Raw genomic sequence first — 11421 nt, forward strand, 5'->3', positions numbered from 1 at the left:
CTAAAAATTTAGTTACACATTATTATCAAATAAAACCGAAAGAAAGACATGAGTTTGAGAAGATAAAACTGAGAGAAGAGAATGCCAAGATTTCCTCCTTCCTTTCCTTCCTTTCCGCAAAGCTGCCTTGTCCTCTTTCTTTTCTATTTTTTTTTCCTTTCTCTTCTTTTTCCAACCCTGCAACCTGCACCCTTTCCCCTTTTTAACTTGCTGCCCCATTTTCTTCTCCTTAACTCACCCACTAACAGCCATTTAGTGATGGCAATAAGTGAGATGAAATGGTAAAACAATTGTAACTCTTTAGGTAGCCTTTATGCCAATTACTCCCACTTAATCCTCATATTTATTTTCATTTCCTCTGATATTTGAATAAGTATCAACTAGCTTGTTCTTGGCTGCATCAGGTTTGGCTGCTAACTTTATTGGGTTTTATTGCTTTCATTGCAGTTACAAACTGCCCAGTCTCTTGTGAACCTTTCAGTGTTAAAACGACCATAACTTCTTCTACAAAAAATGATATTAACAATCCGTGAAATGCTCCAGAAAATAGACATCCGTAGCTTTCTAAGCATATAAGGCTCATTCTCTAATTCATTTTGAGCTGTTCACAACTTGCTTCCAAAGTCAGCTGACCTGCACAGGCAGTTTTGATGAATTTGTTACTTAAAATCCCACTTGTGCTATTTTTCTTTTCTTTGCTTGACAAATCCTAGAAAACACAAAAACAAAGTAAATAGCTCAAAAATATAAGGAACTAGCTAAGAAAAGACAAGTGAATTTGATGTAAAGTATATATAAATATGAGCTTATCATGGACCAAGTTGATATATAATAATAATAAAACAGTTATTCAACATACTAACCCCTAAAGTTTATGAAAATTCAATAGTATAATATGTAATAGGTTTTCTGAAAACCCTAGCATGCCATAAAACCTTCATAAAACATATATCATATCGTGTGCTAAATAGTGGTATCATATATCAGTGTCATACGGCCAAAGCCACCAACCTACGCCCGACCGAAGCCACCAACCTACGCCCGGCCAAAGCCATTATAAGTATCATCACTCGCAGGCAGAACAGTGACTACTAGATACGCATAAAACATTGAATATAATCTTTCCAACATATGCGTGTGTGTGTGTATATATATATATATATCTCTCTCAAAAACATCTTCATAGTATAAAGTCATTCATCATTTATACTACAAAGAACGCGAGTTCGATAAAATATGGTAATTCAAAATATTTTTAGTAAGCATAATATCTCATAAAACGTAATCATTAAATCTTGCTTTTCATGTATGCATTTCTAATATTAAAACATGCATTTTAGAAGGGGTCCACTCACATATACTTCGCCGTCGGAAAGCCACGCAAACTAGCGAAGACGGAAACACCACAATAGATGCCCCTAAGCACATAAAAGGTCCAATTAATAAAACTCTATTAAAACGATTGAATTTGGGAAAACAGACATCAAAAACGGATTCAGAACGTCGAATTAACTTAAAAAGGGTCTCGGGTAAATTTCGAAGAGTCAACACAAAGAATAGTCCCTAAAGGAATATTCCATCAGTTGGGCTGATGGGTTTGGGCTGAAAGGTCCTAGGCCCAAAGGCTTGGGTTATAAGGGTTCATGGGTTTTGGATCAAAGGGAAACGGGCTGGCTCCCTTAAGTTTGCAGACATGGGCCTGGGCTTGAAAGCCTAGCCCTTACAAAATAAAATAAGATAAAAACGGTTGGGCTTAGGGGTTTAGCGGGCCAAAGGCCAAATGTTGGTCATGACCCGAAGGGCTTGGTCTCATTGGTTTGGGCTTGAAAGCCCGTGTCTCGCCAGGGAAGAAGGCCGAAAAACAACTGGGGATTCCTTGATCTCCAATTGAGCTTGATACTCAACCAAAACATGCAATCAATATACCAATTTAAAGCCCGTACAATAAGGAATCGAGTTATACCTATCTCGTGGCCTGCCGTGGCCGCGTTTGGCCGAAAAGCCTTGGTTTTGTCACCAGAAATATGGGAAACATGTCTTAGTCGTTTCTACGTCTTACAGTCATAAAAAATGACTCAAAACGTCCCTAAACTCACAAACAACACTAACCAAGAGGTACAAAGGGCTTACCTACGTTGAGGATAAAAGATTATGGTCGGAGTTTGATGAGAGATGAAGATAACAATGGTCTCTGCCACTGTGGTGCACTACGGACCTATCCTGGGTTCGAGGTCTTGCTTGGGAGGATCCTCGGGTGTGTGTGTGTGTGTGTGTGTGTGTTTCAGAAAGGGGAGGGATAACGCAGAAAAGGAGAGAGTTGCCGAGAGAGTTGCAGAGAGAGTTTCGGGGGAGAGAGTGAAGAGAGAACCGGGATAGAGAAGGGAGAAAAAGTGGGAAGGAGAGAGGTGCCACTTAGCAAGCGGGGAATATGGGAACTGGGGACACAAATCAGGGGGTGGGCCCCTTGGGCTCACCATTTAAGACCAAAAATAATATTTTAAACAACCCAAATGAAAAATACGATAATACCAATTTCCTTTTGTAAGCTTCGGGACAAGTTGTTACAATCCACCTCAATTAAATGAAATTTCGTCTTGAAATTTAAAATAACTTGGTACACTAAAAACTCAAAAATAGGGAGAAAAAAAAAATATATATATATATACGTAACAAAGAAATCAAGTCAGAGTGGTTGCACAAAAGGAAAAATGTCACATCGTCGCGATCGGGTTGCAATGATTCCATCTTTCGTGCCTCCAAGCTCGTACCTTTTTCCCCCATCAGTGTAAAAGTATAAGCATACTTTATAAAGATATAAAATCAAAAACATATAATAACGTATGGTAAAAAATATGTACGTAAAATACGATAATGTCAAAATAGATATGTACTAACATATAGGTCGAAAACTCGTGCTAAACTTAAAACTGAAAATGGAAAAGACTGCCCCAAACATTTGTAACCTCGAAAATAAGTTAAAACTATAATAAGGTAATTTAAAATACTTTTACTGAAAACCAAAACCGAATATGAAAGTAGGTCTCGCCCACGCATACATAACGTCACGTACTCCGACAAAATGTGTCTTTGGGTCAAGCCCCAACAATAGCAAATCCGTAACAACTGTCGTAGAAGGGTCTTCCTACCTACTTGCTTAATGAACCCAACAAATAAGTTATCTATACAACAGTCGGCCACCCGCGATATCGACCACACATTTGTTGTCTCGATAAGCAAACAGTAATTTCCCAAGGGTGCACAATTTACCATATCGTAAATTCGATCCTCCGAATACAAGTTCGCAAAAGTCCTCTGTCAACCAGTGTTGCTTGTAGAAACTCTTGTACCATGTTGCAAAAAGTGCCATACCCAAACCGAACAAAACAAAAATGATCATCGTAAAAACTTCATCCAGTACCAAGCACCCTATCCTCATCAGTTCTTCCAAAAGTGACCAACTACTCTAGTGTTTTGCTAACAAAGAACCCATTTGAAAAATGTACCTTAGGATTCAAGAGAAGTGGCTACCATATTAATAGTAGACCCAAAAGCTCAAACCAAGCAAGTAGAAAACGAGAAGTCACCTTCCCCAACAAGCAGTATCTCTTGGGAGCTGTTATAGTGCTCAAACCAGCTCACCATTTTTGCTTAGTTGCATATTTCTAGTCAAACAAGGTCAATGTTGGTGGAAAGAAGAAAAGACTCGCAAATGATCAACCTAAAATCCCCATGAGAGCACACACACCATTTGAGAAGAGTGTAAATTTAAATGTGCTTAAACCACAAGACAAGTGAACACAAAGTGTCCCTCCAGGTCTAGATAGTTCGTGGATGATACCCTAAAAAATATTGAGGCAATGAACTTATATATATATCGTTGGGAAGGAACTACTAGATTACGATATGATGTCTATGAATTGTAGCAAGATAATATGAGGTGGCTATTCATTTCTGCATGAAGATAGTGATAGGTGATGCAATCCGCTGACCATCCGCACTACAATCTTCATCAATCTCTTACTAAAAGACGACTCAAACCTCATGGCCATAAGAAACTCTTCTTGATAAGTCTGGTAAGCTTGTGAAAATATTATGCTTTTAACATTCCTGTCCGAAATGATATGAACTGGGCGCACACTTCAGCCGAGTTGATCCCTCGTGAATTCCTTACGAATTGAGCGAGAAACCATGTCGAGAAGGCTAAAAGAACACTCAAGAATTTGAGGGTCAAAACAAGTCCAAGGATGTTTCGTAATTTCATGACACCTTGTAAAGATTTTCAATTGCCAATGGTCACAAACCTTTTGGAAATTGATGAGAATATCGTCTGCTACCAAAGAGTTGTACTGATTCTGCAAAATGGTCGAAGCCGAGTTGTACTGATTCTACAAAAATGATTGAGGACGGATTGAACTGATTCTGCAAAAATGATTGAAGAGTGATTGAACTGATTATACAAAAATGGTTGAAGACAGGTTGAACTGACTCTGAGAAAATGGTCGAAGACGGGTTGAACTGATTCTGCAAAAATTATTGTCGAATGATTTAACTTATTCTCCAAAAATAGTCGAATACGGGTTTAACTGATTCTGCAAAAATGATCGAAGATAAGTTAAACTGATTCTGCAGAAATGGTTGAGAACTGATTAAACTGATTCTGCATAAATGATTGAGGACTGATTGAACTGATTCTGCAAAAATAGTTGAAGGCAGGTTGAACTGATTTTGCAAAAATGGTCGAAGACGAGTTGAACTGATTATGCAGAAATGGTTGAGGACTGATTGAACTAATTTTGAAAAATGGTTGAAGACGGGTTGAACTGATTTTGCAAAAATAGTTGATGATGGGTTGAACTGATTCTACAAAAATGGTCGAAGACTAATCATTGAACTGATTCTACAAAAGTGGTCGATGATAAGTTAAAATGATTCTAGTAATAAAGGATAGAAACAAATTCTACATATAATTTCAAAACTGATTCTGCATAAATAGTTAATGATGAGTTGAGCTAATGACACATTAATTTTGTTGGAGTTGTGAATGTTAGATTCTATTAACAATCATAAAGCCTTAGAAGTATGGCTGATATTTTAAAACATTGTTTTCATGTTTTTTAGGCAAGACTTTAGTTGTTTTTATATTTTTGTCTCTCATTGATATGTTATAAAACTAGTGGAGTTCCTTGAAATATAGTGAAATTTTTTATCTCTATATATGAAGCTCCCTTATAATTAATGATTTAAAATAATTTTTTTGAAAAATTAGTTTACGTGGGGTGGTGATTTTTGAATTTTTTTCATTTCAAATTATTTTACTATTTTGCCCCTTCTTCATTGAGTTGTCTTATTTCAGTGATGGATGTAAGGATGGGCATTTTTTAATACTATTGTACAAACTTTGCTTTTCCTTAAATAATTTTTTTTTCTCATATTATATTAATACTAAACCTCTTACCACATGCTAATGCGTAGGACAATTTGTTCTTTTACATTTAGTTTTTACTAGCTAGAGTGCCCGTGCGGTGCTACGGTGTTGTGTCTTGCTGCTGTACAATTTACAATAAGAAACAATGAGTAGTGTTAAACTTCATTAATGTAATGGGTCTGTTTTTATTTCTCTTAGTGTCATTGGCTGAAATTAGGAGAAATATAAAAAAAAATTTTGAAATTGTCTATTATGAAGCAAAGGAATCCAATCGAAATTATACATGTGCATTTCAGTGGAATCAAATCAAATTTAATAATAATAATAGATGATGTATTACCTATGAGGAAAAGGAGTTGGTAAAATCATTTCTCAAATTAGGAAACCCATGGCTCCATCATAGAGAAAAATGTTAACATTGAGAAAAGGTAAAAAAATATATAAAAAAAATTAAAAAAAAATATCTCGAAAGGAAACTGAGATGAGGGATTACATTGACTGGAAACCACAAATACCAAGCAAAGGAAAAATGATCAGCTACACCAAATGACAACATTTTGATCCTTCAAAGTGTCAACTGAAAACATAAAAAACCCAATTAAATGAAGGGATCTACATGTTAAGACAACGAAAAAAAAAAGTAGATCAAAGCTAGAAAGTATCAAACTTTACAACTTCGCTAAAAAGCATATATTACTACAAAAGTACCTATTTTTCGCATTAATGAAAAACGATACAATATTATTTCTTATTTTTCAAAGAATTTTAAACCTAGAAATTGCCATATCTAGGTTTTCTTTTATTCCAAATTTATTTAAGAAGCTCTGGTCAAATCTCGGACAAAATTGGGCAATTCAAACAAAATCCACACAATGTAGAGAATGGTTTGGGAGTGAGGTGCTTAAAAAAAAAAACCCATGAAAAAAAACTGTGAGGGTTTTAGGTGTTTGGTAAACTAAAAAAAAAAAGCTTATTTTGGAAGCTGCTGTGAGAATAAGCTGAAATCAAAGGAAAAAACTGAAGCTGCTATTTGCAGCTTTGGAAAATTGGCTTTTTTTCAAAGCACACAGAGCTACAGTGCTCCTTTAATGAAAATACCCACTATCAGACTGCTTTTTTTTCCAAAAGCACTTTTACAAAAAAGTTTACCAAACACTCTGCTAATTTATTTCACAACCGCTTATTCTCACAGCACAGCCGCTTATTCTCACAGCAGCTTTTTTTCAAAGCAGAGCAATACCAAATCAGCCCGTAGTCATTACAATCCTGAGGACCAACATTTGAAAAATTCAAATAAATTCACTGATAAGGTACTTAAAAAATATATATATATATATATGAGATGATAGAATAACAAACTTTCTAGGTAAGATCGCTTGAATATTGCGAGTCCAGATGGAATAGAAGGCGTTTCTGCTCAAAACTTTTCAAATCAAGCTTTTAAATAGTTCTATTGGCGTACAGCGTATTCTTCCAACCTGTAATAGTCTCTGGCATGAGAACACCAAGTTTTATCATGCAAACAACGCTAGCCTCCTATTTCTTATTAGGAATGTGACCAGACAGTTTCTAAAGTAAGCGGGCACACATTTTCCCCTAGATTTTTCAAGGTTAAAATGGTATTGTAATTTCAAATTTAAATTTCATTTTGTCACAATATTATAGCTGATAATCTTGTTTAATTTATTATGCGTACAATACAATTTGTACACAACTATATTACAAACGAAACAAACATAAACACTGAAAGAGAAATCTTTTTTTTTTATAGCAGAGGAAGAAATAATTGCCTACTAAAAAACTTGGAGTGAGAATCAGTGGATAAATTACAAATCTAATGGATTTTTTAAATATATAACTGATAGTTTCAAACGGCAAGCAGAAGTAAATGACCTGAGATCGCAGATGCTCCAGTAGTTTCAAACGGCAAGCAGATTGTTTGAGGGTGTGAACACAGATAGCGATGGAGAGGAAGAGAAGTGGGGTCCAATGTTTGAGGACTGCGATATTACGATATACCAAATAATCTTTTTATTTATTTTTAAATGATTAGATTAGGTTTTCAAAAACAAATTCATACACTAAAAGATAATGACATTTCAACTTTGTAACACATGCTGAAATCATTTTTATCATACATGGAAGACCAGATTACCATTATGCTAAAAAAGATCCACAAATGGCAAGCAATTCAGATTTGGAAAGGAAAAGGGGTGTGCTATCCACACATCCCTTTTTACTTCTCACACACTCCTTGTTAATTTTTATCCATAGATCTTCTTCAATTCATCCGATCCGACGGCCGAAAATCAAAAAGATGTGAGACAAGTAAAAAGGGGTGTGTGGATATCACACCCCAAGGAAAAAAGTACAAATTCATTCAAACAAAGAAAGCAGTAATTGCAAAAGAAAAGAAAGATAGTAGACCAATGGTTTATGGTGATAATCATTATGAAGAAAAGAAATTGTTGGTTATCAATGTTGTGACACCCATTGATAAGATTCTTTTGAGAGCTTTCATAGTTGTTAAACCAATTTGACTTTTGTTGTTGAGAAGGGTGCTTTCTGTATGAAGAAAACAAAATATGAAGTTGGTTATAAGCTTAATGCACAATACAATGATATGTATCACCAAATGAGAATACAAAACGTTTGTTCATCTCAATCAAATTTTGTGATTAAATTAAAACAAATGAAAAGAGAAAAACCCAAAAAAAAGACATTAACAATGAGAAACATGACACGCCCCAATCCAGATATCCAAATGACACCTGGATGGCACGTGTTGGCCAACACTCGAAGTGACGAAGCTATAAATATGTGAAAATGCAAGTATAAAAAAGGGAACATGAAATTCGAGAATCATATAACAAACAACAATCATAGGGAAAAATACCAACGCAAGAAAGGCAATCATAACATTCCAAAATAAACATGAATGAAAGCGATGTCCGATGGTTTCAATATCCAAAATAAAAGATGCACGAGTATGTCCAATGTTCAGAGCATATTACAAAACGAACGGCAACGCAAGAAAGGCAATAATAACATTTCAAAATAAACATGAATGAAAGCAATGTCTGATGGTTTCAATATCCAAAATAAAAGATGCACAAGTATGTCCAGAGCATATTACAAAATGAACGGCTAACGAAATGAAAGACAATGAGTTACAGTCAATCAGAAGGAAGCCATACGCAAGTAGAATGACAAGAAATCACTGATAGGGAAATGCCTCGATGCTCGAGTCTAGTGGCGGATCCAGGATTTTAAATTCGGGAGATCCCAATAATAAAGGTCAAAAAATTTATACACAAAAACAACATTGAAAACTTAAATATAATACATTTCATTCAAAAATCATATGCAAAACAATATTACAAATTATAAAATCATAATTCAAGGGTCCATTACGAGGTTTCATAAGTTACTAGGGAATACCTAAATTATTGATTATCTAATATGGACCACTAAATTTAAAACACCGGTAAAATAAAACTGTCCCCAAACTCCCACTATCTTTCTAACCAAACACACCATTTTTCTCTTTTACTAGTTTCCAAACATCCACTTTCTCTCTCACTAAGAACACAGTTGTCATACCTCCACCAACCGCCTCCCTCCCCATTCTCCCGAAGCCATGGCAGCTCCACCCCCATATTTCACCAACCCATGACAGATCATATCCATCTTACTAACCTTATGTAGGAAATTTCACCCATAAGAAAAAATACTAAGGTGGTTGAAATAATTTGGGGAAATTTGGGCTTATGTACTGCCCTGCCAGATGACAGAGAAAGGTTGGAGGAGAAGTGGGTGGCACTGATGGATGAGACCATGGCAGAAGCAAGGAGGAGAGAGGCTGGAAGGATCCCTATTTTCTTTCTTCTACGTGCACGGTCATCTTCTCCAAGAAGAAGACAGCCACTGCAACCTACAACCTGCACAGACCTCATGCTCGAGTACGAGGGGTCCCCGAAAAATTTCTAGCAGTGATTTAGGATCGCCGACGGGTCCTAGGACCTCCCAGGTCCCTATGTGGATCCGTCCTTGCTTGAGTCGTACTCCTCGTCACTAGGTATTGAAGGGGACGCAAAAACAAAAAAGTGAGTGGACCATAATTTATAATAATAGTAATAACACGAATACCGTTTTCTTTTTCTGAACATACTAACGTCCTGTTTTGAAAACTCATATAATACTACATAGTAGATTTTTCTAAAAACTAACATGCTAAAAATGTTTGTAGCGGTAAAATCATCTCTGAAAATCGTATCTAAATGCCTGAAGGGAAATCTGAGAATCTCGTAAATCAACTCTATGATATACTCTAGTAGAAGTATCATAGTCGCCCGAAGGGAAACCTAATGTGTATAGCCAGTGCATTAGAAAATCAAACCTTGAATATAATACAACGAACATGGCTCTGCGAGTAGCCCACTTCAAGCATGATGGAACTCTGATGTGACTGTCGCATCATGGCACCTATAGAAAATACCAATTGATAGAGAGTCAATATTCAATAAGTTTATCTCACAATTATTTGATTTAAACCGATTCTTTTCATATGGTTCATCACATAAGGGGTTTCTGAGTAATCCAAGCAATTAAGCTACTGGCAGGATTTGGAGATAAATCTCGAAACGATATGCAATTCAATGACGACTGAAAGGGCTTAGGATACAATCAGAAAAGCATTGTAATGCTTAGCTTTTAGTTTAACACACTTTTCTTCCTTTAGAGAAGAGAGGCAGGGGAAAGCCATAGGAACAGTCTGATAGGTATCAAGTTTTATCCATACATACATACATATATATACACATACACAAATATTCATTGACCATAAAGTATTACATGCAACTCAAAAACTAAAAATAAGAGAGAGACTTAGTGGAAAACCCGAAATCTCTTACCCAAAAAACTCAATGCGCAATTAGATCATCAGGCTTCATGTCATATTGTTTTTCGTTTAAGAAAACCTTCTTCTAGTTCAAGTAATACCAATTTAAGTTTAAATACCTTAAATATTCAGAATACATAATTTGGAAATAGAAAAAAACATAAACATAATCATACTTGGAGAGTGATGGCAAAAGTATTATATCAGCCAGAAAAACCTTGCAAAGAACAAAAATTCCACAAAATCAGTATATTAGCACTTCCTGCAAAATCCCAAAATAAAAAATTAGAAAAATCAAATTTGATAACATAATACAAATTCGTATCTGTTAGAGTAGACTCCATTTAAATTAGAATAATTAGGTTTAGGATAAATACCCAAACAGTTCTACTTGATTTGGTCCTTGCTGCAAAAATGCAGGCATAGTGTTATGCACAGTAGACTTTTTCTTGCCGGTCCAGCAATGACCACTAACACAGCAGGCACAATTAAAAGGTCCACCACTTCTCGAACAAAAAACCTACTTTACACAAGTTTTTTGAATTATAATCAAAATAATTAGATTAAATGCAAAATTAAAACTCATTTCAGAAAATGAAATTGAAATTAACCGAAACCCTGATTGAATTGAAGCCCTTGTTAAAAAAAGCCTCACTGATATTGATTAAACAAAACCCTCCCTGATTTTGAAACCTCAAACTCAGAGTCTCATACCTTAAATTTGAGCATCGAACCTGAGAGACAAAGCCATGAAGATTGGTAATAACGGTGTCGTCCGTTTCGCTGGCGTCCGGCAAGAAACAGTTCGCCGGAATTCCAACACCCAAAAACCTGGCTGCTTGATACTTGAAATCGAGTTTTTGGTTCTAGGGTTTAGATTAGGTGTGAGAGATTGTGGAATTAAATTTGTTGGTTTGAGGGTATGAGGGCTTGAGGGGTTTTGCGGTGGCTGTGAGCGAGAAAGAAAGGAAGCGAGGGTTGATGGCAGTGAAAAGGTAAAAATGGAATAGAGAGATGAGGAGAGGAGAGAAGAGAAGACCGCAGAGAGAGAAATGGAAACAGAAGGAAAAGTCGGGAAGAAGGTCTGAGCGGAGCC

The 11421-nt window shown here is 35.8% G+C and overlaps 1 long non-coding RNA gene across 1 annotated transcript; it reads right to left on the reverse strand.

Annotated features, from left to right (window-relative positions):
• Positions 1 to 9824: 9824 nt before the first annotated feature.
• LOC139194183 (uncharacterized) lies at positions 9825 to 11421 on the reverse strand. The gene is made up of 3 exons (XR_011578952.1): positions 11040 to 11421; positions 10502 to 10587; positions 9825 to 9910 (listed from the first exon to the last, which is right to left on the reverse strand). It is a non-coding gene; the product is annotated as an uncharacterized lncRNA (long non-coding RNA).

The sequence above is a fragment of the Malus domestica genome, chromosome 03 (genome assembly GCF_042453785.1).
Source record: "Malus domestica chromosome 03, GDT2T_hap1".
Classification (NCBI taxonomy): domain Eukaryota; kingdom Viridiplantae; phylum Streptophyta; class Magnoliopsida; order Rosales; family Rosaceae; genus Malus; species Malus domestica.